The sequence below is a fragment of the Sorex fumeus genome, unplaced genomic scaffold, assembly GCF_029834395.1.
Source record: "Sorex fumeus unplaced genomic scaffold, SorFum_2.1 ptg000098l, whole genome shotgun sequence".
Classification (NCBI taxonomy): domain Eukaryota; kingdom Metazoa; phylum Chordata; class Mammalia; order Eulipotyphla; family Soricidae; genus Sorex; species Sorex fumeus.
The window spans coordinates 12,828,715-12,852,129 of record NW_026606155.1 but is presented as its reverse complement, the minus strand read 5'-3'; the positions used below and the strand labels follow the sequence as shown (position 1 = coordinate 12,852,129).

At 40.1% G+C, this 23,415-nt stretch overlaps 1 pseudogene; it reads right to left on the bottom strand.

The window, feature by feature from the left end:
• Positions 1-22,907: 22,907 nt before the first annotated feature.
• LOC130042196 (uncharacterized) lies at positions 22,908-23,001 on the bottom strand (annotated as a pseudogene).
• Positions 23,002-23,415: the final 414 nt, after the last annotated feature.

Here is a 23,415-nt window from a genome sequence, read left to right as displayed (position 1 = left end):
AAAGCATCTATGCTTTTAGAAAACTCAGCCCACCAGGAGAGACCATATGCATTTGCTAGGCTGACTGCTCCAGCTCAAGACTCACTGCCAACCACACACATGAGTGAGCAAGGCTGCAGACAATCTCAGCATCACAAATGATGCCAACTGGAACCGAGAGAAGTTTTACTTGACAAATCTGCCCACAGAGAAAAATCAATAATTCTTTTTAAAGTCCTTGTTTTAAACCACCCATAATTGTGTGCTCCTTTGTTACACGGCTTCAGTGGCTAGAATAGGAGGCACTGGAGATAGAAAAGAGGAGATTTTAAACTCTAAAGTGCCTAGCAAAATATGATTGTGATGGGTAGTTTTAGGTATCATCTTGATTTGGATCAAAGATAATAACTCATAAATGCCTTTTCTACATGTGTCTATGAGGGTGTTTTCCAAAGAGACGAATGCTTGAGTAAGAAGCTTAAGTATGAAGTTACAATTCACCAATGCCCCTCATGGTCATCCGATGCACCCAGAGCTTAAATTGCAAAGGGCAGAAGAGGAAACTGTGTAGTGTGTGTGTGTGTGTGTGTGTGTGTGTGTGTGTGTGTGTGTATGTGTGTGTGTGTAGACTGATATGCTTATCTTTACCTTCTTTTAAGCATTTTTAGTTTTCTTTATTTGATTCTTAATCTCATTTTATAACTTAGATTTACATTTTTCTTATTTTGATTTTCTGTTTGTTTTCAACATTTTTTTCTGAGAGGATCAGGTTGGCAGAATGCAAGACTGCATGCAAGGCTCTGTGGAATTTAGAACCTCAACACAAACCCTGCAAACCCTGTACTTTGTCTCATGCTTTGACTACCCTGTTTCTATTGAGGTCTTTGAATTACGGTTGCTCTGGAAATAGATGACCCATGTTCCCAGTTGTCCAAAATGCAGATGGCAAGTCATGTAAGTTTTTAGCCTCCATATTTCTGTGTCAGTATGTATAAATTCCCTCTTTTATATCTATATTAATTTGGTTCTCATTTATTTTTCTGGATAATTCTAACACAGTGACTAATGCATAAGTTTACTCAGAACTGGTAACTATCATGTTTAAATAAAGCTGTGAAAACTGGTGGGTGTCTGTACTTGAATCATCAAAATAGAACTCTTTGAGGGAACCTGTCGTCTCTAGTTTGAAACCAGAAACCAATCTCACCTCACTGGAAAAAACGAAGCTTATGATATTTTCCTTTCTTCGCTTGGGTTTCCATGTACAGAAATGGGTGGTGGAGGTACCGTTGAAAGAAAATGCCTCATAGACATAAGGGGGAAATATTAATATATAGTTCAAAGTATTAGCTAGAGCTAAAAAGTAGGGCTGGAGCGATAGCACAGCAAGTAGGGCCTTGCACGTTGCTGATCTGGCAGACCCAAGTTTGATTTCTCCGTCCCTCTCCAGCAAGCTACCGAGAGTACCCCGCCTGCACGACAAAGCCTGGCAAGCTACCCATGACATATTCTATATGCCAAACACAGTAACAACACGTCTCACAATGGAGACGTTACTGGACCTGCTCGAGCAAATCGATGAACAACAGGAGGACAGTGCTACAGTATAGTTCAAAGTAAAGCCTTGAGGGGCTGGAGTGATAGCACAGTGGGTAGGGCGTTTGCCTTGCACACCGCCCAAACTGGGTTCGATTCCCAGCATCCCCTATGGTCCCCTGTGCATGGCCAGAAGTAATTCCTGAGTTCATGAACCAGGAGTAACCCCTGTGCATAGCTGGGTGTGACCCAAAAAGAAAAAGACAAAAAAAAAAAATAAACCCTTGGTAAATATTAGCTATTGTTTTCATTCATTCAGCTGACACTGTTTACCAAGTGAGCTCTATGATTAATATCTTGGGATTATTCTGGTAGACACTGGCAGAGGAAGCCCCATGGAATTTAGAACCTCAGCACAAAGATCCACCAGTTTGCTTTCTTGCATTAATTTGAGTCCATAATCAGCATATATATTGTATTTTTGATTATTTAACTGATTCTCACTTTCCTTTTATGAGCCATCCTTAATAGTAAAGAAAGAAAAGCTTTTTATTTATTTATTGATTGATTGATTTCTCTATAGGTCCTTAACGGCAATTCATAGCCTTCACCATCTCACCTTCCACAAAAAATTGAAAGGACTACCTATCTCCCTAAAATGTCTTTCAGAGAATCTAAATCCATGCATTAATTTTTCATGTGTGACTTAAGCATCTCTCCCAATCCTATCTATTATACGACAGGTCTGGGGGTTAGGATAGTGATATGTTAATTTAGAGGGAATATGAGCTTTCAGACCATACTATAATCACCTTATTAACTACTTTTTCAGAGAGCTGCAAACTCAGCCCTGTGCTATCTCGAGTCTCCCAAATTTCTGTGTGACTTATTCTCCACCATATAATTCACTGTACTGCTATTATATTTTGACAATGGCTACTCTTGCAATTTCCAGATCACCTCTGGCAGCTGGTCAGATGTCTTCTACATGACCTTGCTCATCAGATTACTAAGCGTATCTCATATTACCACATGTGCTGAGATGAGCTACATTTATCACTCTAATATTTGTAATATTTGGAACCATGTGCCTAAAGAATAGAGTGTCAGCTTTGTTTGCTTGTGTATGCTGAGTGCTGCCAGCGAAACATAGTAAGCTCCTCAGAAGCTTTTTAAATGAAGAAATGCTTAATTGCCAGAATTAAGTTTAATGCTGAACAGCAAATCGAATTTATCTGTCTCATAAATGATTTACTTACTCAAGTTCCCTATAGAATATAACTAAAATAAAAAGAAACACTTGACAACACCCTTTATAGCACAAAACTACCCTAACTCATACTCAGAGGCAGTGATTTCTAATCTATTTTCTTTTCATAGCATCGGTGCTTAGACATGAAGGATGGTGACAGTCACCCTACAGAGCAGAATAATACCTAGCATTTGATTTCAAAATAAAACATGGAGTAGGAAAATTGACTAGCTAAAGACCTGGTATTTCATTGATTGTACTATTAAAGTAAGTTTCTTTTTGTCCCTCCAGAGAACTGAAAAAAAAAGGGAAATCACTTTTTCTTAATGCTATTTTGTTGGGATTTTCTTTGTTAGGAATGTGACGAGTTTTATGTGTAAAGGGATGGGGAAGGAAAGGTCAGAACCACAAAATCTGCCACAATTTTATCCACAGCTGTTTTTTTTAATTTGCTATTATTATTTTTTATTTATATTTTTGGTCAATATTTTAATTTAAAAATTATAATTATTTCCTGCTGTCATTAGTTAATCATTTATTCTGATCACTGAAAAATCAGCAGCTAAATGTGCATTGAACTCTCTGTTATTATTAGTATTTTGCTAGGAACAAAATCCTAATAATACTAGAGTTTCAGTCTTAGACACTCTAATTGCTCTTTTTTTAATTTAGATTTTTATTAGTGAGTGAAACACCATGAGGTACAGTTTGAGTAGATTTACAAAGTTTTGTGCTTGGGTTTCAGTTATACAATGATTGAATACCCATCCTTCCACCAGTGTCCATTCTCCACCACCTCTGATCCCAGTATCCTTCCCATCCCCCGTCGCTCCAATCCCACCCTGCCTCTGTGGCAGGGCATCACCCCTTTGTTCTCTCTCTCCTTTTGGGTGCTGTGGTTTGCAAAAGAGGCATTGAGTGGTAATCATGTTCGGTCTAGAATCTACTTGCAGCACGCATCTCCCATCCTGGGAGGATCCTTCCAACACCCTTTATTTGGTCCTCCCTTCTCCATCTGAGCTGCCTTTCACCCCCAGCGTGTACGGTTGGCCTCCAAGCCGAGTAAACCTACTGGTACTCAGCTATTCTTGGGTGTTAGTCTCCTATTTTGTTACTTTATGTTCCCCAGATGAATGCAATCTTTCTATTGGACAATCTAATTTCAAAGTATTTAGGGATCACTGTGGTTTACTCTATTTCAAGAATATTTTAAAGACAACTTCAGAGCAGTTTTAGGTTTTCAGTAAAACTGATAAGAAGATATAAAGATTTCCAATCTACTACCATCCCTCTACATGCACAATCTCTTTTATTATCTGCATCTCTCAACGGGGACTGGAGAGATAGTATAGGAGATAGGACACTTGTTTTCCATGCCGCTGACCCAGGTCCAATCCAGGGTACCCCATATAGTCAGGTCCCCATGTATATCTAGGAGTAATTCTTGAGTGCTGAGCCAGGAGTAACCCCTGAGCATTCCAGGGTATGGTCCTCCAAAGAAACAAAAAAAAAAAATGATTGTATCTCTCACCAGAATGTAAAGGTAAAGGTAAAGGCCCTCCCGTTGATCGTCGATTTGCTCGAGCGGGCCCAGTAACGTCTCCATTGGAGACTTTGTTGTTACTGTGTCTGGCACATCGGATACTCTCAGTAGCTTGCTGGGCTCTCCGAGAGGGGCGGAGGAATCGAACTCGGGTCGGCCATGTTGGCCGCTCACCAGAATGAGAATGAATATATTTGCTACGATTGATAAAATCTTATCAAACATAGTCCTTAATTTATATAATAGCCATAATACGGTACATTTTATTTTTATAAATAAAATAATTTATATTCGTTTTTAGAAATGTAAAATAATTTATATTCATTAATATGATACCAGAGTAATTTCTCAGACTTAAATACCAAATATTTTTCAGGGTCATAGATTAACTGTCCTGACCACATACTTTGCCAGGTCACAGGCCTAGATTTGATCCTGGCATGCATAAAGCAGTCCTTGAGTACCACTGATTGTTACCCTCTAAACCCCAAATAAATTAATGAATAGTGCTAAAAAAGAGAACAACTTGAGACCCACTTTCTGTAACACACAAACAAAATTTCATAAACTACCCATTCATTTTCCCTCCTTCCAGATCGTCCAGTATCCAGTGATTTATTATTCCACTTTGGGGCATTTTTCAGAATGCCATATAGAAATCAAAAATTGATACTGTCTTTTAAATTAGCATTTTTCACTCAGAAATATGCTTCTCTATTTTTTTTTGTAGGAGTACTGCTATTTATTCAGCCACTGATTGAATTGTGCATGAACTCCACCTTACTTTGTTTTCATTTTTTATAATTTTATTTATTGAATCACCATGAGAGAAATTACAAAGCTTTTGGGTATAAGTCTCAGTCATACAATGAAACACCCATACCTTCACCAGTGCCCATTCTCCACCACCAAAAACCCCAGTACACCCCCAACCCACACCCTCCCCCTACCTGTGGGGCAGTTGATTTCCACATTACTCTCTCTCTCTCTACTTTGATCATATTCAATATTTCGACACCAGACCCACCATTATTATTTGAGATTTTACCCCAACATTCAGATCTGCTGAAAAGGCAACAATAGACAATTTGTGTTCTATTGCTGGTTGTGAATGACATATGATGTTGCGTGGCTGCAGAAGGGCCATGTGGTTTTGAAATTCCAAAATTTTAACACTTAAATCTGGAGGGATTTCTGCCAAAAGCCACTGGGTTTCGAGATCTGCTCCTGAGTCTCTGGGATCATGGTCGTTGAGCAGCTTGATGAGGAGCCAGAGAGGCCGTTCGTGGGCAGTGACTTGGGGTCTTGTTGGGGTGGGGAGGACAGGCCCGGCTCCACCCCATCCTGTGAGGCCCAACAAGTTTCGTCACTACAGGCCCAAGCCTGACTGTCCAGTGGCCTCTGGAGAATGATGGCCACCGAGCCGCCAGAAGGAAACAGGTAGAGGGACAGCATCCCTTCCCTCCTGGGGTGGCCCGGTGACAGTAACGTACTGCGGGGTCCAAAACCATTTTTCCAAAAGCCGCTGGGTTTCGAGATTTGTTTCTGAGTCTCTGGGATCAAGGCTGTTGAGCAGCTTGATGAGGAGCCAGAGAGGCCATTCGTGGGCGATGACTTGGGGTCTCGTTGGGGTGGGGAGGACAGGCCCGGCTCTCGCCCCCCGCCCCCATCCCGTGAGACCCAATAAGTTTCATCACTGTGGGCCCAAGCCTGACTGTCCAATGGCCTCTGGAGAATGACGGCCACCAGGCTGCCAAGACAGAGCAGGCAGAGGGACAACACCCTTTCCTCCCTGGGGTGGCCCGGCGACAGTAATGTACTGTGGGGTCCAGATGCATTTCTGCCAAAAGCCACTGGGTTTTGAGATTTGTTTGCGTCTCTGGGATCATGGCTGTTAAGCAGCTTGATCAGGAGCCAGAGAGGCCATTTGTGGGCGATGACTTGGGGTCTCGTTGGGGTGGGGAGGACAAGCCCGGCTCCACCCCCATCCCATGAGGCCCTTTGTGTCTCGTCACTGGGGGCCCAAATGTGACTATCCAGTGGCTTCAGAAGGATGGTGGCCACTGGACCGCCAGGGGGAACAGGCCAAGGCACGAAACCTATTCCCACCTGGGTTGGCCCAGAACTAGTAGCCTACTGCAGAGACTGGACGCATTTCTACCTAAAGCCGCTGGGTTTTGAGATTCATTTCTGAGTCTCTGGGATCATGGCCATTAAGCAGTTCAATCAGGAACCAAAGAGGCCTTGCCTCCAATTATATAGCTGAGCCAGAGTTGGTTTGTGGGTATGTTTCCCACATACCTAACTTTTGGCCGTTTACTTTCTTGGTAAACTTTGCCCCAAGTTTTTGGGGTCTGGCCAAAGGCACAGCAGCAATTTGTGGGTATCTGGAAGTCTGAAGGCACCATCACACTGCTGATGCACTCGCCTCACAGGTACAGATTGACCTGCTGGCGACACCATACCCCCAGAAATATGTTTTTCATTTTGCTCTCCAACTTTTCATTGCTTGGTCATCCATTTTCAGTACTGAAAAGTATCCCATTGTCTGGATATACCATGGTGTATATTTCCATTCACCGACTTAAGTGCATCCTCGTTAGACATTTTGAGAGTAATAAATAAAACTACTGCATATGTGTTTGCAGACTTTTGTGGGAAATTTATATGTTCAATTTATTGGAACAAATTCAAAGGAATGTAATTTCTGTATCAGATGGTTGGAGTATTTGTTGTTTTGTGAGAATTCATAAGTCTTCTGAAATAAATCCACATTATTTTATCTTGCCTCCCACAACCCAAAATCAAAGCTATGTTCTTCAAAATATAGCTAACATTTGGTATTGCCATTGATCTAGATTTTGTTCTTTTAAGTAGAATACAGTGATGGTTCATTTACATTTTCTGAGGAAACAACGCAATAGGATGCTAGCTTTAAAATTAATGATTGTAATGTCACTGTCACTGTCACTGTTCTCCCATTGTTCACGGATTTGCTCAAGCGGGCCCAGTAACATCTCCATTGTGAGACTTGTTGTTACTGTGTTTGGCATATTGATACGTCATGGTAGCTTGCCAGGCTTTGCCATGCGGGCAAGACACTCTCGGTAGCTTGCCAGGCTCTCTGAGAGCAGCAGAGGAACCAAACTTGGGTTGGCCATGTTGGCTGCGTGCAAGGCAAACACCCTACAGCTGTGCTATCGCTCCAACCCAATATATGATGATGATTATAATAGAAAATTACATAAATACAACAGATGTGGATATTTGAATTGATTTTTGCCATCTTAAATGATCGCAATGACAATAGCTATGTTCAAGACACTCTGGTCTATATTTTATTTTGACTTTTGACCTTTATCCTGGTCTATATTTTAACCTGAGTAATGGGAAATCTAGGATATTATTTCACTTGACTTATGATCATAGGAAAAGTGGGATTAGAAAATCTTTCTGACTTATGTCTTAATTTCTAAAATTCTCTTCCTCTACATTATTTAAATGATAAATGAGAGTGCTCATTTATATTTTTATATCTATTTTTTAAGTTAGCATATTATGTAGGAAAAAGGCACATTGAAATTTTATTAACCTGAGCCAAAGGAATTAAGATTCTTTTAATATAGAATCTTAATTTTGCCTTTAAATTCTTATGTTCATCATTTTTATGAAATATTTGATTTTCCATAAATTTTTGAATAATGCTAACTTTAATATAAACCTGTTTTGTCATTTACTTAACTTTCGGTTATGAATTTAAACATTATAAGGAAAACTCTTTAGTTGAAAAGATGGTATATCATTAATTTTACTATCAAAATAAGTGAATCTTTCTTTCTTTCTCTTCATTTATGAGGGGACTAAGAAAGGAGGGGAATCATTTTCCTTAATATGGTCTTGTTGAGTTGTGTGTGTGTGTAAAACCATTAAGACAAAGGTGGTTGGAAATGATCACTCTGAATAAGAACTATGTGCCAAAAATAGGTAAAGGAAAAAACATGATATCCCTTTAGTATCTATGTTGCAAACCATCATGCCCAGAGAGAGAGAGACAGAGAGAGAGAGACAGAGAGAGAGAGAGACAGATGCAGAGACAGAGACAGAGACAAAGAAACAGAGGAAATGCCTGCCATAGAGCCAAGGGGTGGTGGAAGTAGAACTGAAATTTTAGTGGTGGGAAATGGACACTGGTGAAAGGATAGGTGTTGGATCAATGTATGACTAAAAATTGGTCATGATTAGTTTTGTAGCTGTATATTTCATTGCGACTCAATTAAAAAAAATTTTTTTAAGTTACCAGTTCAAGGTGTCAGGGAGTAGAGAATATTTATTTTGTTTTCAACCAGAAATTAATGGCAAATTTCAAAACAAGTCTCTGTTGACACAGCATACCTTTCTTTTATAATTTGTTATATCACTGAGTTCAAGTATATATTACATAATTACAGGCTATGTGGTTTGGGTATAGAATTCGTGTGAAAGTCCACATTTTAGATCCCATTCCTTGTCCACTTCTGCTGTGTAATGGTAGGGGATTAAGCTCTCTCCATCTGCCATTTGTGTTTTCTTTTTCATTCTAGTTCCCTGAAAATCTTTTTGGGGAATTAGAGGTTTGCTTTCCATTGATTCCCTCCATCCTTGTCTGTGTCCTCATCATTGCTCTTTGTGAGGTTACAGATTCCACAATTTAACCGTGAGATTCCTGAACTATTTTCATCCTGAAAACTGGTATAACAGGGGTCGAACACTTTGAACCTTCCATGCCTTCCCGTCTTCACACTTTATGGCCCTGTCTCTCTCTTTGTCTTAGTCTCTCTGTTTCTGTCTCTGTTTCTCTTGATCTCAGATCCCCATCAGATTTTTCTCTTCCTTTTTATTCCTGCTGACCATTCACCAAAGGATGCTTTTAATCCTCTCAAAAATTCTTAGGGAGTAGAAATAGTTTTCTCTTCACTGTGTTTTAGCCTTTGGATGAAATTTAAATATCTTGGGTTCCCAAGAGTACAACTCTTCCAGTGTTTGTAAACCTCCCTATTTATAATCTGAAAAGCTGTCTAGGCCTTCTTAGTGGGCAAAAAACTTTCCCTCAGCACATCAGGTATTGGTTGTTGTACACTCTAATTAATAGTTTGCTTCCATGCAAACTTTCTTTTTGTCACCCTTCACTTTATCAGATATACTTGCATTATAATTTTCCCCCTGAATAGATAAAATAGATAAAGATTTTCTATCAGAGGAAATGATTATTTGTATCATGCTTTTACATTTAAATTCCTATTCTCTACATGTAGTTTCACAGAAATTTTTGTGGTGTGTGTGTGAGAGAGAGAGAGAGAGAGAGAGAGAGAGAGAGAGAGAGAGAGAGAGAGAGAGAAGAGAGACAGGGAAAGGAAGAAAGGGATAGAGAGAAAGAGATAGATGATACAGAGAGAGAACACATATTCTAAGTCAAAAATTTTGTTTTAATGTGAAAATAATTTACCTACTCTGCCTCTATTCCCTCTCTTATCCCCTATCCCTGGTGAGGAGAATTCAAAATGTTTGGAGACATTTTTAATATTGTGGTTTGAAGATAACTTTGTATCTTTGAATACAAAGATACTTGTATCCACTGAGTAGAAGTAAGCTACTCTAACCAATACATGTACTATAAAATACTGCACAGCCTCTCTTCCAAACAACCCCAAAATCCCAAGAACACCAAGACCTAATCACCTACTCATGTCTTATGAACTAGTGGTACTTTCAAACACTTTTAGATTTTTGTATCCCTCAAATATATATTGAAAACTATGATACACTAATATGTATTTTTCTTATTCTGATAGCTTATTGTGTGAAATAAGACAAATCCATCTAGAATTCATACAACTTAAAATGATGGTACTTATTCTGAAGTAGGAAACTATTTATTTTAAAAGTAAAGAAGAAAATATTTGAAAGTTCTAAAATAGTTTTTATAGTATTTTTTAATTTATTTTTTAGATCAATAATTTATAACAAACTCCCATTAGGGAATTGTTATTTTATTTATATGGTATGACCCAGAGAAAATTGCGTTTCTTAGCCCAGTAAATGTTATATTATTAGCTAATAAATGAATATAATAATAAAATGAAAACTTTACCGCCTCATTCCTTCTCCCCTCACCCAAATCTATTCCTGTGGTTTTAAGGGTTTGAATATATTTATAGTATTAATATTGAGAACATAAATAATTATTTTATAAATTCTTTCGAAAATTCTATATTACAGAATTTTTTCTATTATTATTTTTCCTTTATCTTCGGGTAAATTATTTCTCTTTTTCATTCAGACTCTTAAAATGTCATTAGCATCTGTTTGCATTGATAATAAATAAAAGGCGTCTATCTGCAGGAATGAAGATACACTGATCTGTTTTTAAACTTTATGACTTTTTTCCTAGTATTTGATCTTTATAATGTGCACTTTCTGTTATGATCCAATTAATCTTAAACACGATACCAGGCATGCAGACTGTTTGGTTTTAATTTACTAGGTTATAACTAGTGGTATTTTCTCCTTGGGTATTGCTATGTACCCATAAATTATTTGGTAGCAATTATCTCCCAAAATGCATCCAAATGCTTTTCTTTTGCTTCTTGAATTCCAAGTAAGCCTTCAGTTAAGATATTCTTTAGGACTTATTCTAATTTTATGTTTGGTTTTTCCTCTAACAGAGAGATATATGGATCATTTTCTTTTAACTTGTATTGTGTGTGATTTGAGGAATGCTAGAAGCTACCCTCACTAAAAAGCAACTCCATCTGTGCAAATTCCATAATGCCTCATATCTTTACAAATTAAAAAAAATAACGAACTCACTCACCAGTAACATTTAATTTATCACACACACTGAAAAATCAGAATTTAAATGAATCAAATTTGGGGAGTTGTTGGAAACCTATATAGGTGCTATAAATCCTTTGTGTGTGGGCTATAGACATTACAGCTCACAGAAATGGATGATCAATAAAAGTGTCAGTGGGATGAAATAAGAAGAGCAAAAGGGAGTTTTGTCATCAGTAACCTTATTTTTGAATCCTAACTGTGTCTTATAAACCGCATTGCTATTGTCCCCTTGACTTTTTTAACCATGAGAGTCCTTTGCAAAATGGACAATATTCCAACCTTACAGGGTTATAGTAAAGATGAAAAGTGAGGTAAAGTTATGGAACAGATGAATAATGAGTGTCTACAATTTTTATGCTCACTTCTCTATAAAAATCTCATCTAACTATCACAAATTATTCATGAAAGTATTAAATAAATTAAGTGGGGTAAATAAATTGAGTATGGGAAATTAAATAATCTTCCTTTGATAAATATAAGCAAATTATTCAAAATTTTGTAAAATTATGTTTATAACTGCTGCTGTCTTGTAGATACTAAATAAATAAAAGCTGCAATTTTTGAAAGCAACATATATATTTAGGTCCTGTTCAAAATACTACTGGGAAGATTGTGTAAAAAACAGATGAAGTAATGCAATCTATTTTATTATTTTTCTTCTTGTACAATATGATCAAATATACTAGAACATTCTAGTCAAGGTTACCTCTTCCCTGAAATTTCTATGTACTTTGGGATCTGCCAGTGTTAGAGCGAATGGCTCAGGTGAGGTTTTTAATCTGTTTAATTTACACAATGGTCATCAGCATTTATTCCTAAGGTAAATCTCCTGTTCTTAGTTATGTAAATCAGTTGTTTGCATTGTGTATTATTACAATGGCACAAATTTACACTTCAGTTTAATTATCTAAACATAAAGTAGCTGTGATGACAAGCAGATGGAAAATTGAGAGCATTGAACTCATTCTGGACCAAAGTTTGAGGATCATCAGATAAAGAAGTCTTTCCATCTCTTGACAATAAAAATATTTCTCCGTAAAATACCCCAAAGACTTGCTGATCTCTTCTCACTTTAAGTAATGCGTGGATAATGGCACTTAGGAGCACATAGAGTGGTATATATAACACCTGCTCACAGCTTTGTTATATGACACACCATCATCCTAATTAATTTTAGAGCCATGAGCTTTCTAAATAGATAATGAAGCTTGGAATACTTCAGTAAATAGTGTAATTAAAATGGAAAATTAGAAATATAATAAAAAGGCATCATTGGATGATGCATAAAATGGTCTGTGCTACAATAGGCCAACAAAACATACCTGATGAATCTCATTAGTGGTCAAGTAATGATCCAAGATCTAGTCTCACATTTACAACTCCAATAACATCTATAGTTTAGCACCAATGATTATTTTATAGATGATACTCTTACACTTAACATCACATTGGTAATGTTTAACAACTATATAGGAAGTAAAATATTCTAGTATAGAGATGAAAACTCTTTTATAAAGGTTCACAGAGATGATAAGCATTTAGTTTGAAGATCAAACTGACTCTACTACAACTCCTCAATTCTGATTTCTTTCGTAGGAAAAAATGCATGTAAATAAAATATCAAGGCTGTGCTCCAATAGAACAAGTAATGGGCACTATAATTGAATTTTATGCAATTGGAAGATGCTATAAACAGAATTCTATTTTTATAGTAGAAGAGTTATTTTTTGAGAATGAGCAAGAGATAAAGAGGGAGAGAGAGAGAGAGAGAGAGAGAGAGAGAGAGAGAAGTTTAAAAGAGAACATTTGCTTTTCCATAGGAAAAAGTTGAGAGGAAACATATGAGATTGATATACACATGAATTTCCTAGATAGACAATAAAATTATATTTATATTTTTGTTTTCCAATCTTTCAACAGAGTAGAATATTGATCACTTGATCACTTGACATCCCGTTACTCATCGATTTGCTTGAGCGAGAGCCTATAACGTCTCCATCCATCCCTGTCGCATACTAGTGTAACCAATGCCATCTGCTCATTCTAGGAACACAAAGAGCCTCAAAGCAATCAGTCAGGGTCTTGACAAAAAAGTCTGTCCATCTTGTAGCTGGGCAGCCATGTGGTCTTTTGACATCCTGTGGAATCCAGTCGGTAACGGATCTAGACCAGCTGTCACCTCCAAACCTCATTACGTGTCCAGCCCATCTGATTTTCGACACCTTGGCAAATGAGACAGCATCCCTGATTCTTGACCATCAATGGAGGCCAGAACTCCGGATTCTTTGTCTTATTTGAGTGAAACGTGATATTCCAAGCATAACTCTTTCAATTCTTTGGGAGACCTGAATAGCATTCTCATCCTGTTTGCGTAGGGCCCAGGTCTCTGAGGCATATGTTAATGCAGGAAGAACAGTGGAATCAAAGAGATGTGCCCATGCTGGAGGTTCTTTGTCCTCTTAGCTATTTCTTCAATGCCCTTGAAGGCCTTCCAAGCCGCTCTTTTCCTCTGTGTAACACTGGTGCCAGGTCATTCGTCATGTTGACTTCTCGACCTACATACACATTACTGTTGCATTCGGAGATGTCCGTTCTGTTGAGAGAGAATGGAATGTCAGGAATGAGACTGTTTCTCATAAACATTGTCTTGGTGAGATTCAGCTGCAGTCCAAACTTTCCTCACTCACAGTCAAAGTCGACCAACATTTGTGTCACTTGGCTAATGTTTGGTGTTATTAGAACCATGTCATCAGCAAAGCGGAGGTAGTATAATCACCGACCATCTATATTTGCTCCCATTCCTTCCAATTCTAGTCATCATATGACATTCTTGAGGGTGTTACTGAAGAGTTTTGGTGAAATGGTATCACCCTGCTGAACTTCTTTCTTGACATGGATGATCACTTCTTTGTAGAATGGTGAGATCCTGGTAATGAATCCATAATACAGCTCATGGAGGATACTTATGTATTGAGTTTGAATGCCCTGATTGCTAGGGCTTCAATGACCACTTCCGTCTCAACAGAATCAAAGGCCTTCTTTAAATCAATGAAGTTTAGACATAGAAGCATCTTGAACTCCCGAGAAACCTCAGAGAGCTTGGTTATTATGTGGATATGGTCGATTGTGTTGAATCCTTTGCAGAAACTGTCTTGCTTGCCTGGATGTCCTTCATCTAATGTTTTGCCAATCCTATTCAGGATGACTCAAATGAACAGCTTGTAGATGACAGAAAATAGGCAGATAGTTGACAGAAAATAGGATGATAGTTGCCAATGTCGTGGATGTCTCACTTCTTGTACAGCAGTACAGTCCTGCTGGTTTTCCATTGGGTTGAAATCGTGCATTCAGACAGATAGAGTGTGATGAGCTGAGCCAGTGTACTGATGAGTACTAATGGCGGGTTCTTCAGGTGTTCAGGTTTGACCTTGTCTGGGCCAGGTGCTGTTTATTTCTTTACCAATGAAATGGCGTGTTGGAATTCAGAAGGGAGCAACATATCCGTCCTGCAGAATTTGGTATGTGGGCAGCTGGACATGGCTATTGAAAAGATCCGAGTAGAAGTCATGAATAATCTTGTTCATTGCCCTTCTGCAAGATGTGATAGATCCATCAGGACGTCGGAGAGAAATCATCTTGGTCTTGTAGTTGGCGAAGGTCAGGTGGGCATTGTGAATGATTTTCCCAGCTTCTGCTGCATCTACCAGCACTGCTGCTCTTCTCTCTTTGAGGCCTTCCTTTATTGCTTCTCTGCACTGCTTTATTAACTCAGCCTTTCACTTGCGGTTGCTCAAGGCATGCACTAAGTCACGTTGGCGAATAAGCTCAAGACTTTTTGAAGACATGCGTTTTTTTTTTTGTTTTGTTTTTGTTTTTTTTTTGTGGATATCCTCTCTTGGTGTTCCTCACACAATCATGGGGGTGCTGAATCAGTCGATCATACTCCTCCACTAACCAGCCACCACCACGCTCCTGGACATTTTTCTGATGCACTGGCCAAGACTCACACATGAGTGAAGCCCTTCAGAACCAGATAAGTTAAATTCTGAGACCTTGGACTCCAGGCTCAACAGAATCGGGAAAGAGATCCTCTGCCTGCTTCCACCAACCACAGGTGACTAAGGGATTAAAACCAAGAGCCCCACCCTACCCTTCCCTGTCTGCTTCCACCAACCACCAAAGACCTAGGATTGCACACAGAAGACCCACCTTACCAGTACCAGACAAATAGCTTACCAGCAGACCTCCACTACCTCCAGTACCTACACTATCCAGCCATCGCCACACTCCAAGATGGTTTTACGACCACATCATAAAACACTTAATACCAATATTCCAGGATTGCTTCACCGTATTTGATGGGGTTCAAATCATGGAAACACCACAAGGGCAATTAGAGACCACCCTAAAAGCCTTTATCCCTCTCAGAGAGCCTGACAAGATACTGAGAGTGTCCTGCCTGCACGGCAGAACCTGGCAAGCTATCCATGGTGTATTCGATATGCCAAAACCAGTAAATACAATGGGTTTCATTCCCCTGACCCTGAAAGAGCCACCAATATGGCAGCATTAAGAAGGATAAGGAAGGAGAAGCTGATAAAATCTCAGGCCCAGAGCAGAGCTTTTTGGAAAGCCAGGTATGAGCCGGTGGTGACAGAGCAACTGAAACCTCGTGGGTAGGGGAGCATTCCCAGCTCATCCTTCACGCCCTACTGAGGTCACGATTCACCCCCCATGAGTGGCTTTCAGGTATGGCCATGGCTCCAGAAGCACAGGAACTTAATGCAGAGCCCAGCAGCTTGCGGCAGAAAAGTGAATGGACTATGCGTTAATCCACGCCACTATGCCTGCCCGGGAGGGAAAGGGTGTTGCTCCCTTTTGCCTTTTTCCCCCTGGACAGCAAGATGGCAGCCGCTGCGGAGCTTTTTGGAAAGCCAGATATGAGCTGGTGGTGACGGGGCAGCTGAGACCTCATGGGAACGGGGGAGTTCCTGGCTCATCCTTCACGCCTTACCGAGGTCACAAGTTGCCCCCCATGAGCGAATCTTCAGCATGGCCATGGCTCCAGAGCACAGAAACCAATCTCATAATTATCTGGCTCTCGGCAGAAATACTTCCAGGCTTAATACGTAAAATATCAGAAACCCAAAATCGAGCAGCTGCTATTGTGACATCATTTTGATGTTGTATCCAGCTGTAAAAAACAAATTATTTCACAATGCCCTTTCAGCAGGTCTAATTTTGGGGTAAAAACTCTAAACAATAATGGTGCAACTTTTGTCAAAACAATGAATCTAATCAAAGTAGATAGGGTGTTAATTAGAATTCATCTCCCTCACAGGCATTGGAAGGGCTGGGAGGGGTGTTTATTGGGGTTCTTGGTGGTGAAAAATAAGTAATGGTGAAGGGAAATGTGTTTGATCATTGCATGACCGAGACTTAAACCTGAAAGCTTTGTAACTTTTCCCACTGTGATTCAGTAAATAAATAAATAAATCTCAGGGCTGACCTAGGCTGCCAAAATGAAGAAGGACAAAAAATGACTGTACTTTCAATGCATGTACACTGGCATCAGATGCATACATTGAGGACCTGATGGTACAAGCAGAATGACCAAGTACGACATCACTGGTCTGACCTAGACAAGAAGGCACCAAACCCATCACGCCATTTTCAACACTGGAGAAGAACTGTTCCTTGGAACGTATGACAAAAAAGGCGTCGGAGGTGTCGTGGTCCTTGTCAACACAAACTTGGCCATGAGCATTGATTCATTCAAATGTCTAACAACCCAAATTGGATGATTACACTTGAATAGATGTGGCTCACTGCCAGCAGTTTCTATCTTCGTTTTCTACACACCAATATCCAATTATGATGGAGAAATTGAGAAGTTAAACGTGGAGCTGGAGAAGTTCTATAAAGAAGACCACACGTTCTACAAGATCATTGTGGGTGATTTTAATGCCAAGATAGGACCGAGAAGATCAGCTGAAGAACTCCAGAGGGGACCAATGGCCTAGAATGGAGCAAAAAGGATGAGAGACTGTCTGAGTTTTTCATGTCAACCAAGAGCATCCATGGTAACTCACAGTTCCAGAAGGCCGAATTTAACGTTGGATATGATAGTCTCCCGATGGACAGTGACACAATGAAGTGACCACATCATATTCAATAGACGTTTCGCCTGACCAATGTCACTGTTGTCCCAAAAATTCCAAACGGTCTCCTTCGTGCAAAATTCTCCTTCACGGAGAGGGGAGAAAGGGCTGCAAAGTTTAAGAATAGAACTCCCAGAACGACCACCGACTGGGAGCTCTTTGGCACTACTGAGATATCATGGGAAGATGCCGTCATTGACAACATTGATGAGGAATACAATTGACTGAGTAGAATATTATTCTTAGATTATTGTATACCAAAAATTTAGGTTGACATAAGCTCAGCTTCTCCTATCTCTTATCTACTCTAAGACAAAGAACAACAGATTGAGACCAGTTAATACAGAGCATCCAGACAACTCATATGGTTCCCCAACCACTGTCAGGAGTCATCCTTGAGCCTAGAGCCAGGAATAGGCCTGAGAAACTCTGGATATGGTCCAAACTTCGCTCTCTCAAATCACTTAATCACTTAATCGCTTAATCCCCATTATTCATCGATTTACTTGAGAGGGTGCCAGTAACGTCTCCATTCATCCCGGTTGCGTGCTAGCGTAGCCCAATGGTATCTGTTCGTTCTAGGAACATGCAGAGCCTCAAACCGATCATTCAGGGTCTTGACGAAGAAGTCTGACCATCTTGTAGGTGGGCGTCCACGTGATCTTTTGATGTCCCGTGGAATCCAATTAGTAATGGCTCTAGTCCAGCGGTTGTCTGTAAACCTCATTACGTGTCCAGCCCATCTGATTTTTGATGTCTTGGCAAATGAGACAGCGTCCCTGATTCTTGAGCGTTGACGAAGATCAGAACTCCGGATTCTATCTCTTATTTGAGTGAATCGTAATATTCCAAGCATAGCTCTTTCGATTCCTCTTTGAGAGACCCGAATAACGTTCTCATCCTGTTTTAATAGGGTCCAGGGCTCTGAGGCATATGTTAATGCAGGAAGAACAGTGGAATCAAAGAGATGTGCTTGTAGCTGGAGTTCTTTGTCTTTTTAGTTATTTCTTCAACGTTCTTGAAGGCATTCCAAGCCGCTCTCTTCCTCCTGCGCAATTCAGGTGCCAGGTCATTCATCATGTTGATTTCTCGACCTAGGTATATATAACTGTTGCATTCGGAGATGGTGGTACCATTGAGAGCGAATGGAGCGTCAGGAACAAGGCTGTTTCTCATAAACATTGTCTTCGTAAGATTCAGCTGTAGTCCGACCTTTCCACATTCACAGTTAAAGTTGTTCAGCATTTGTGCCGCTTGGCTGATGTTTGGTGTTATTAGAACGATGTCATCAGCAAAGCAGAGGTGGTGTAGTTGCCAACCATCTATCTTCACTCCCATGCTTTCCCATTCCAGTCGTCGCATGATGTTCTGGAGGGTGGCACTGAAGAGTTTTGGTGAAATGGTATCACCCTGCCGAAACCCTCTCTTGATATGGATGATTACTTCTTTGTAGAATGGTGAGATCTTGGCAGTGAATCCGCAATAGAGCTCACGAAGGATCCTGATGTATTGAGTTTGTACGCCCTGATTGGCTCAGGGTTCCATGACCCCTTCTGTCTCAACAGAATCAAAGGCCTTCTTTAAATCAATGAACGTCAGACAGAGCGGCATCTTGAACTCTCGAGAAACCTCAATGAGCTTGGTTATTGTGTGGATATGGTCGATGGTACTCAATCCTTTTTGAAATTCGGCTTGCTCACATGGTTGTCCTTCATCTAGTGTTCTGCTAATCCTATTCAGAATGACTCGAGTGAACAGTTTGTAGACGACAGACAATAGGCAGATTGGGCGATAGTTGCCAATGTCGTGGATGTCTCCTTTCTTGTATAATATATATATATATATATATGTATTATAGTCCTGCTGGTTTTCCATTGGGATGGAACCTTGCATCTCAAATTTGCTCTCTCAAATAAGTCAACAAATTTTAATTAATAAATAAATTAATAAATTTTAATTAATAAATTAATTAATAAAAATACTTAAGGTAAAAATCATAGAAATAATTCTAGATAGTTAAAACCAGGTTAATAAAATGTGATTTTTACTTGTACTTTTTAAATTTGGTTTCTAAAATGTGGTTAAAAATAAAAAATGCAGAAGACAAATCTAGCATTCAATAATCAGCTATGTTTCTAAAACCGTTGTTTTAGCAGGGAAGGTTATTAAAAGAATTGGGACAAATGCAGGGTCATGAGTTTGATCCCCAGTACCATACAATTCTCAGAATAGAGCTTGGTATGGTCCTAAATCAAGAAAAACTGGATACCTTCAAAAATTAGAAGGTGAGATTTTTAGAATTAGGGGAAAGTGTAGGGGTTCTGGCCATGTATGTGGCCCAGCTGGTGTGATGCCTGGCATAACATGGTTTCCTGAGTCAAACCAGAGGTTATTCCTGTACACAGAGCCAGTAGGAAATCCTGAGCACAGATGAGTGTGTCCAAGCCCTCTCTCTCCAAATCAAAAGACTAAAAAAAACCAGAGGCAGGACATATAAAAATAATATCCTAAGATATAAAAACATTCCAAGATTAAAAGAATCATATCTTTATATAGAATAAATGCTATAAATATTTGAATATATGATAAATGGATAACTTTCATACTTAATAACTTAAATCACTCAACTTCCCATTAGTCGTCGATTTGCTCGAGCGGGCGCCAGTAACGTCTCCATTTGTCCCTGTCGCGTGCTAGTGTAGCCCAGTGGCATCTGTTTGCTCTGGGAACATGAAGGGCCTCAAACCGATCGTTCATGATCTTCACAAAGAAGTCTGACCATCTGGTAGGTGGGCAGCCACGCGGTCTTTTGACATCCCGTGGAACCCAGTCCGTAGCAGCTCTAGTCCAGCGGTCGTCTTTAAATATCATTACGTGACCAGCCCATCTGATTTTCGACACCTTGGCAAATGAGACAGCTTCCTTGATTCTTGATCGTCGACGGATGTCAGAACTCCGGATTCTTTCTCTCATTTGAGTGAAATGTGATATTCCAAGCTTAGCTCTTTCTATTCTTCTTTGGGAGACCTGAATAGCGTTCTCATCTTGTTTGCTTAGGGCCCAGGTCTCTGAGGCATATGTTAATGCAGGAAGGACAGTGGAATCAAAGAGATGTGCCCGGAGCCGGAGGTTCTTCGTCCTCTTAGCTATTTCTTCGACGTTCTTGAAGGCGTTCCAAGCTGCTCTCTTCCTCCTGCGCAGCTCGGGTGCCAGGTCATTTGTCATGTTGACCTCTCGACCTAGGTACACATAGCTGTTGCATTTGGAGATAGTCGTTCCGTTGAGAGCGAATGGGGCATCAGGAACGAGGCTGTTTCTCATAAACATTGTCTTCGTAAGATTCAGCTGTAGTCCTACCTTTCCACACTCACGGTCAAAGTCGGCCAGCATTTGTGCCGCTTGGCTGATGTTTGGTGTTATTAAAACAATGTCATCAGAAAAGCGGAGGTGGTGTAGTTGCCGACCATCTAACTTCACTCCCATTCCTTCCCATTCCAGTTGTCGCATGATGTTCTCGAGGGTGGCACTGAAGAGTTTCGGTGAAATGGTATCAACCTGCCGCACCCCTCTCTTGACATCAACGATCACTTCTTTGTAGAATGGTGAGATCCTGGTAAGCGGAACTCTCTGAGACCTTGGGCTCCAGGCTCGGCGGACCCAGGGACAGAGCTTCTCTGCTTGCTCCCACCAAGCACAGGTGACAAAGGGATTCTAATCAGGAGCCCCACCCTACCCTGCCCTGTCTGCTTCCATCAACCACCCAGGGATTGAATTGCGCACAGGAGACCCACCCTACCCAGTTAAATACCCCAGTGGCAGACTTCCACTATCGACACTACTCCCAATACCCAGCCGTCGCCACACTCCAGGACGCTTTCCGGACCCGCGCTGCGCGACACATCATGAGACACTAAATACCCATCTTCCGGAATTGTCGTACCGTATTTGATAGGGTTCAAATATGGTAACACCTACAAGGGTGATTAGAGGTCGCCCCAAAAGCCTCTATCCCTCTCGGAAAGACTGGCAAGCTACCGAGAGTATTCTGCCCGCACTGAAGAGTCTGGCAAGCTATCCGTTGTGTATTTGTTATGCCAAAACCAGTAACTACAACTGGTCTTATTCACCTGACCCTGAAGGCTTCACCGACATGGCAGCACTGAGAAGGATGAGAAAGGAGAGGCCGACAAAATCTCAAGGCCGACCTAGGCTGCCACAACGAAAGAAGACAAAAATGATCATCTCTACTTTCAATGCACGTACGCTAGCATCAGATGCATCCATCGAGGACCTGATGGTAGAAGCGCGAATGATCAAGTACGACATCATTCGTTTGACCGAGACAAGAAGGCACGAATCTCACCATGCTGTTTTCGACACTGGAGAAGAATTGTTCCTCGGAACATGTGATAAAAGAGGTGTTGGAGGCGTCAGTGTCCTTGTCAACACAAAGTTGGCCAAGAGCATTGATTCATTCGAATGCCTAACAACCAGAATCGGACGTTTACATTTGAATAGATGTGGCTCTCTGCCTGCAGTTTCTATCTTCATTATCTATGCACCAACATCTCATTATGATGAAAGAGAAATCGAGAAGTTCTACTTTCATACTTAAACATGATGAAATTATTTTAGATCCGCCAAAAACAAAAGTTGAAACAATTCTTTTCAGTAAAAAAAAAGCCTAAAGGCATAGTTATTCAATCAACATCAGAAATAGAAACTAATATTTGTTCCATTTCTTTAAATATCTAAAAATAAGGGAATACTTTTAAATTGAGATTCTGTGTCAAAATAAAAACAAAAACAATTGTGAACCCCAAGGCAAAAACTCAAAAAAAAGAAAATACCTTCAAACATATAGAACTCAGTAAAATTTCTCCTCAGGTAAAATTTGAACAAAGATATTAGAAAATATATTTAAGATATTAGATTGAGACAGACATTTAGATGTCAGGGAAACTTTGGAACTAACCTTAGACTAGAAATCAAAAGACTTATGGTGCTGGAGAAATAGTACAGCAGGTATGGCATTTGCTTTGCACTTAGCTGTCTTCAATCTACACAAACCTCTTATAATGAATAAGCACTTCAGTTGGGGAACAGTTTTCCTTTTTTGGAGGGGGCTCAATATATTTTATTTTAGGTCACATTAAAAATGTTTTGTTTTATTTTTTTATTTTATAAAGTAGTTCACAGTATTTGATTACATTTAAGATTCAAACACCAACCCCACCACCATTATACCTTCTCACTACCATATTTCGGATGTTTCTATATCAAACCCCAAACCCTGCTCCAAAGCAGAACCAAAATAATTTATTTTGTACTGTTGGTTATGAATAACCGCTGAAAGTGCTACAAAAAAGTTTGCTTAGAGGAAAGGGTGTGAAGACTGTTGTATTACACTGAGGGACCATTAAGTTCTTCTAAAAGAGACCACTAATATGTTCATGCTATTAAAGGTTGAGCTTTGTGTGCTTATACACACACACACACATATACACACACAGACATACATGTACATATCTATCTATCTATCTATCTATCTATCTATCTCTCTATCTATATGGAATGCTTCACGAATTTGCATGTCATTTGTGCAGGGGCCATGGTAATCTTCTCTGTTCCAACTGGGCTGGAATGATAGCCTAGCAGTAGGGCATTTGCCCTGCATGCGGCCGACCCAACCAACCTGGGTTCAATTCCTCCACCTCTCTCAGAGAGCCCGGCAAGCTACCGAGAGTATCTCGTCTGCACGGCAAAGCCTGGTGTATTCAATATGCCAAACACAGTAACAACAAGTCTCACAATGGAGATGTTACTGGGCCCACTCAAGCAAATCGATGAACAATGGGAGGACAGTGCTACAGTGCTATCATTCCAATTTTAGTATATATGCTGCCAAAGCGAGTGGGCTGGAGCAGTAGCACAGCAGTAAGGTGTTTGCCTTGCAAGTGTCCAGCAGGGCCGACCCAGGTTTGATTCTTCCTCCCCTCTCGGAGAACCTGGCAAGCTACTGAGAGTATCTCGCCCACACAGCAGAGCCTGGCAAGCTACTCGTGACATAT